Here is a 7,200-nt window from a genome sequence, read left to right on the forward strand (position 1 = left end):
AGGATGCAGTTTTTCCATATGTCTCATTGATCCCCCATACCTTCTGTTGAAAGCTAGATTCCCTCAGACACCTGTGTCTGGCTGGAAAATATCTGGCTTTGAAACTAAGGAAAACGTCCGTAATGCCTAGTGTAAGGCTGAATGCCGGGGAGGAAAAGTGAACTAGATCATTCTGACAGCATGATAAATGCATTAAGCAGCATATCTTCAAGCTCTTCATAGTGATGAAATGCTATAAGGATTTTACTGAAGAAGGTAAAAATATGAAGGGTTTTCTCCTCTTCATCTTTTGATTAAAAATTTATTCAAAAGACTGCATGTGCCATGTATTGGGAAGCTCCCAGCTCTCCTCAAGCCTTACAATATCAGTACCTTAAGGTAATTTTAAGGAACAAAAAGGAGCTGTGCTAATCATCAGAGCTGTGTTTTATTCAAAACCAGCAGGTATTAATCAGTTGGATTTGTTTAACAGGTGAATCTCATTAACATAACATGTGGGAACAATTTCATCTACTGATATTTTCTATGTCAGGGATTTAGCTATAAAAGCTGTTTTAGGTTTTTAATTATTTATTTATAGCATGCAGACAATCTCCATGTTGCTGCTGCAGCTCATATTCTAAGAGGGCACTTTCTAAGTCATTATGGTTATTCTTCTTTTAAAACTCCTGCCTTTTAATGTTTATAAGGAAATAACAGCATCAGGAACTTATTTTAAAAAGTTAGTATTATGTGTTTCCAGTGTGACTGGTTCTATAAACAATTGAAATGCAGCATATAAGAAAGGGAGCGTTTTGTTTGTTTGTTTTTAATGCAGAGAAGTCTGGTATGGCCTGAGAACTGAACCTGGAGCCATTCTGATAAGGTGATTCAAGGAAATCTCAATATATGGCTACAGTAAATTTAAAGGTCTGCTAATTCAATTATATGTTTCTTTGTATTTTGAATTCATTATATAGGATAAAAAGTAGCTGTGAAGAGAACTGAGAATGTATTCCCCTTTTAGCTATTTCAAAACCTGAACTGTTTTATTTGTTGTCTCACCTTTTGATATAAATTCTATTTAACATGCATTTTAAAAAAGAAGTAGTGGTTTGGTTTTATGCTCTTCAGAAAAAGTATAAGTGCTATCTTCTCACTCTTTAAAAATGTGGAGGGACTGAATGGTACCATGCAGATACTCTGGGAAGACAAACAAAACCACAGAACTATACAAATGCTTTAGTGGTAAAGATTAACACACAAGAAATGTTCTGCTTGAAGAATTAAATCAAGGGCAAATAAGGCAGAATAAATGTGCATCTTATTTTCATAAATCCTTCTTGAAATGAGAAAGAAAGAAGCTGGGAATGAAAAATGGAACTTGAAAACCGGATATTTTGATAGAGCTAGCTGCTTCCTCCTTGTTCAAGTTTGTTGCATTCTTGGATGTAGGTGTTGATGAGCATTGTCTATTCAGACAAGAAGACTGAGAATTTTAACTGGATTAAACTGATTAGTATGCAATGTAAGATCAGGTTATTTTGGTATAATAAAATTTGTGGTAAACAAGTAGTTTATTTGGTGACTATGTCTGTGTTAAGTCTACCCCACACAAAACCAGCACAGCTTCTGCAAATTTTTTTTTTATATGTAGTTTCTAGCACATTTTTTTGTACATATAGCATATCCTTCAGATTTATATATGCATTATTCCATTTATATATTATTTATAATGTTTAAATGCACATAACTTCGTGCACTATATATTGCTTGTGATGTGAATACTTTGGATACTGTATAGATGTAAAATGTATACAGCATATATTACAGTACAGGTAATGTGCATATATCTATATAATATACACTCTCATATAAATATCTTGATTGAAACGTGTATTTTAGAGTACATTGCTGTTCCCTAAATTTGGGTGTCTCAAATAAGGTTGTCTCATCTATTTGTAATAACCTGTGAGCAGTAGTGCCAGCCTTGGCACTGACAAATTTGATTTGGGGCCAAGAGTGTTTTAGAAATATAATTGTAAATAAATAGTCAGCTGGACAACATGATCACTAATTTTTAAAACCTGATTTAATTTTGGTCTCACCTGCAGTTGCACTTAGGTTTTCTGAAGACTCTAAGTGTCTAAACCTTTTGACTAACTCCATGGGAACAATTTTAAAATACCTGCCATAACATACCAATATGAAAATGTCTTCTCCTTTCTTTACCTAATAATTACTTGTTTAAATGCAAAGTAACTGATTGCTGTTTCTGTTACAATGCAAGTCTTGAATTTCTGGGCAGAACTTTGCTCTACTAAATGCATTGTAAAATGCTCTCTGTGTGAATATTTAATTTTTTATTTTTTTTTTTTTTAGTTATCAGAGATGTAAATTTAGTACCAAAAAATTAAATCAGAAATAATGTGAAGAAGGGCAGGATTTTGTATGCATTGTTACACATTATGTGCCTAATACTGCTATAAAGCTTTCTGTCACAGTGACCTTCACATTCTGTCATACAAAAGGAATTATTCCACATAAGACAGTGGAATTTCTTTCTGAGTTTCCTCCAGAATGTCACATTCAGAACACTTTTCCAAACTTTTTGATTGAGTCATATTTTGAAATCTTTGAAGTTACCATGTATCTAAAGCTCCCTTTAAGTTTCCATTTCAGTCATGTTGATGCTGGGCAGTGCTGGTATTCTTGTGATCAGCCTGCATTAGTTGCTTATAAAACATGTTTCCTCAAACATCTTATGTGAGGGTGCCCCTTGCATTAAATGTTCCTGGGGAAAGATTAACCAAAAATAGTTCTATTTTTTTTTTTTTTTGTTTCTGCATAATGGATAATTTAAGGAAAACATTTCCATTTTCCAGGCACTGTGAAGCTGCAACTAGGGTTTGAAAAAAAATAGAATTAATCTTTTGAGCTTACTGTTAAAAAAGTGAGTTCTAAGACTGAAAGAAATATTGTATTTTATGGACCAAGTAGAGTTTGAGAAGAAAACTTGCAAGACTCCAACCAGTGTTGAATATGTTCTACACCTGCATACTATGCTGGGAAAAGCCTTCTGTACATCATCACTTGTTTTCTTCATTTCACAGCCTGTTTGCCTAGTTGGGCTTCTGGAAATTTTGTATGCTTACAGCTGTGCAGATAAAATCATTGCTTAACCTTTTATAGAGTCCTCTGAAATGACTTTTAACCTAATCACTTATGCCAATGTCCTTAAAGATATTTGGCAGCAAATGCTAAAATAAAATATAGTTAAATTTCTTTCTTTTAGAAGACTGTAAAAGACCTTCCCTGCCTTTGGACCCATCTAGAAAATGACCGTTTACATGTTACATCATCTCAGAAAAGCAGTCAGCTGGGAGTGAAGTTTTGGGTGGTTTTTTTGAGCTTCATTTAACAAAAGAGAGAATAAAATGGTCTAAGGCTTGCAAACTGAAAAGAGAGAAAAATTGGTAAAGTCACGATTAACTGAGCACTAGCCTTATGATGAACAGGACTGCTGCCATCATGGAAATAAGTTTGCATCCTAATACTTATGCAGAAAGGAATAAGATCATGACAGTACTCTTTCTGAGTAGTTAATTTAAAAACTGTTTTCTCTGAAGCACTATTGCATGGAAGAATGGATATATATCATAACTGTACAGATATGGATAAATATGTGCACTTGGATCAAGCTTCTTTAGTGCCTATACTTGACACAGCTATGTGTGGAACAAGAGGAATATTATCTAAACAACTAAAATTGCTCTAGTGGACAGTTTACCTGCAGTTGACAAATGTAGCTTCAAGAACTGTGAATTTGAATTCTTGAGAAATGAAATGGATAAGTTTTGTGTGAAATCTAGAATCTTTAAATTATATTTAAAAAAATAATCTTTACCATTATATTTTTGAATTTGTTAAGTCATAGAAAAGACAAACCTTTGGCAAAGTTATGATGAATGTTTCCAAAGTTCTTTAATAAAGATACTCTGTTTTTCAAACAGCTAAGTATAAGATACATTAAATGAGAACATCCTTGTCAATTAAATGAAGTATATTGTTTTCAATTACAATTCATCTTCTTTTAACCCAATATGAATCATGGTACTTGTTAACTTCTTTTAATTATATTCCTTAAGTAATTCTCTCCTAACTGTATGTGCAACAGATATAATGATCACAATACATATTGACTTAAATAGATAAGAAAACTTTATTGTTTTGGTTTGCTTTTATGTACCATCTTTGGTAATGTGCTGCCAAAACCCCTAAAAATGAATATATCAAAGGACCAGATGTGATAGGGCACAGAGCAATTTATTCTGGTGAAAGGTGTCCCTGCCCAAGGCTGCGATGTTGTAAATGGATGATCTTTAGGGTCACTCCAATCCAAACAATTATATGACTCTATGATTCTATTTATCTGAGGTTCTTCCATTTAGCTATAAGAAGTAATTGTCCACAGCTTTATATAGGGTTATGAAGTACTAATGCATATTCAGCTCCTTATTGAAAAAGGCAAAATAATGTAGGTCTTTTACCTGTGGATATGAATGTCCTTTAAAATACAACTTTTATAAAATTGAAGCACCTCACCTTAAAATGCAATTCACTACAAAGAACTGTATCTTCTGCAAAATTTATTATAAAACAAGTCCTTGAGGACATTTATTGGATTTTAAAAGCTTAGTGAAAGTAAGGACTTCACTCTCATCTCCATCTGTTCTCAAGACCTAAGAGTTAAGCTAACTCCCATCTAATCCCATTTTCATGGAGCTTCATATTCTAAATTATTTTCTTCTTGGATATCAAAAAGATAAATGTTGACTTTTTAAAGTTTATTGCTATTCATGTCTGAATTCTGAGTTTGAGTTCCAGAAATAGAAACTATTAAAATTATACTAATTTATACTAAAAGAACATAAGAGGTGATATATTACCAGCATGGATTCCTAATTACATAACCTTCACTCCAGGCTTACATGTTCTTCAGCTCTGGTACCAGAGGTGTCTTTGACAGTACAGAAGGCAGAAAAATGATGGAGACTGTGAAGTGTCTTATACTTTTTTTGTCAGTAGGATCCAAGAATTTCCAGAGCTTGGAAGGGGTTCTGCTTTCTATTTCCTGCATTTGCTTTAAGAAAACAGGATTTTTTTTATTTTTTTTTTGCCAGTGTAATTTTTGTCAGCATGTACACTATTACCACCAATATTTTAAGGAAATAAATTATATTTTTTAGATGGGAAAAGAATATGTGAAAACAAATCTCCTCTACCTGAACACCCTCTCTCAGAGTAAAGCCTTTCTTCTGAGTTTGATCACACTCCAAGTTTATCCAACTTGGTAACCTCCTGGCGATATGACATGATTTCAACAATATTACTTTTAGGAAAACAGTCAGTGCTGGTGCCAGGGGCAGACAGCTTGAAGGTAGCCCTAGCACTGATTGAGACTATGAACAGTGGTACATTTGCAGCTGAGGCCTCTCTGAAGGACCATATGGATTTAATGGAGCTCAGCAAGGAACAAGCTTGTCCTGTTTGGCACAGCTGTATCAACTCACTGTAGATGTAACCAGGGGTGGCTTAAAGCAGTCCTGCCAGTACCATCAGTTACCTCTAATGAGGTAATCCAAGCCAATCCTAATCTCATAAAATTTAAACTTGCTTTGTCCTTTCATTGATTCTATAAAAACTTGAGAAATAAATCGTTCAATTCTATCCTTGCTCAGCTTCTAATATACAATTGGTATTTGAGGGCTTAATGACTAATTTTCTCTCCTTAAAAAAACTTAATTCTCCTGGGTTTATAGCAAAGAAGAATTAATTCTGCTAGAGTCATCTTTTGTTTCAATCTTCTAATACTGCTTCTAGAAGCAATTCAGACATTTCCCACTTTCCCCACTGTAAATCCCCCCTTCCTTTTTTACTTCCCCACACAAACTTCTCAGAAAAATTAACATACTAGTAAATTGCATACTTGGAAAAACAGGATTTATATTAACTTGACTTTCATCATTCTTCTGTATAGATTTATGACAGGAAAATTTCCTGTCTTTTCTACATTCTTACAGATACAGAAAGAAAATCAAGTAAACATTTATATTGTTAAAATACCTAACTTCTTAAACCAGAGGATTCTGAATTTTACCTTTATAGTATATTTTCTTGAACATATATTAAAAATAATCTTATCTGCTCATATGTAAACATCTAAAAGTTCATAAAACAAATTTAGGATAACATTGAAAAGACACTTTTTTTTTCTGTATAAAATATTCTCTTCTGGCTTTTTGGAGTATGACTGTTAATACACATCAGGGTACTCAAACCAGAACAGTAGCTTTGGCAGAAAAGGATAAAACTTGTCTTACTCCAAAAGAATTAAAAAACAGAACAGAAAAAGTACACTGGAGACAAGGAAACGCGAAACAAACATTCTGGTTCTGGATACTATTAAAATGTGCCTTGACATTTGGAAAAAGCATGTAGAAAAAGCTTAGCTTACCATTTTCGCTTTTTTTAAACAACAGGTTTTGCAGAGAGAAGAGCTCTTACCTTCAAAATATGGGTTTTATTAGAACAGTAAAAGGCATGAGTAATACTTTGAAGAAGCTTAAAGTACCTACAAAAACTCAAGGTGAAACAGAACAGGAATAAAAGATTTTGTAAATAAGTCCTTCCAACCATGTTATTCTTTTGTGTGTGATTACTGTGAGGGTGTGAGGCACAAAACAGGTAGCCCAGAGAAGCTGAGGATGCCTCATCTCTGGCAGGGTGCACAGCCAGGTTGGATGAGGCTTTAAAAACCAGCTCTAGTGGAAGGTGTCCATGGCAGAGGGGTTGGAACTAGATGGTCTTTAGGGTCCTTTCCAACCCAAACCATTCTATGTTTCTTCTCATGAGTTTATTCCCAGTTTTACTGACTTCTGAATTGCAACAAATTTCAGTTTTTTCCATCTGCATCTTTGCTGTGCACAGGAAGACCTCCCAAGAGAGCAAGTGACCACAAGAGTAAGAAAGTAGTTATGGAAAGTGCTCCTTGACATAGGGTATGGGAAACTGGTTGCCACTTAATCTAACATGAATCTAAATAAAATAGTAAAATTGTTCATGTTTACCACAAGGTTAAATTGAAAATCTGGATATTTTCTTTTAAATAATTACAGAAATATTTTCCTTGGAAAAAAAAAATCCTCATGATTTTTGCTT

At 33.7% G+C, this 7,200-nt stretch overlaps 1 long non-coding RNA gene across 2 annotated transcripts; it reads left to right on the forward strand.

Moving 5' to 3' along the window:
* The first annotated feature begins 617 nt into the window (after nucleotides 1–617).
* LOC117245497 lies at nucleotides 618–3,396 on the forward strand. 2 transcript variants are annotated; one of them, XR_004500222.1, is made up of 3 exons: nucleotides 618–721; nucleotides 818–909; nucleotides 3,275–3,396. It is a non-coding gene; the product is annotated as an uncharacterized LOC117245497 (long non-coding RNA). The 2 variants fall into 2 exon arrangements; XR_004500223.1 differs by lacking the exon at nucleotides 3,275–3,396 and adding an exon at nucleotides 2,865–3,241.
* The last annotated feature ends 3,804 nt before the right edge of the window (nucleotides 3,397–7,200 follow it).

This window comes from Parus major, chromosome 2, assembly GCF_001522545.3.
Source record: "Parus major isolate Abel chromosome 2, Parus_major1.1, whole genome shotgun sequence".
In the NCBI taxonomy this organism is placed as follows: domain Eukaryota; kingdom Metazoa; phylum Chordata; class Aves; order Passeriformes; family Paridae; genus Parus; species Parus major.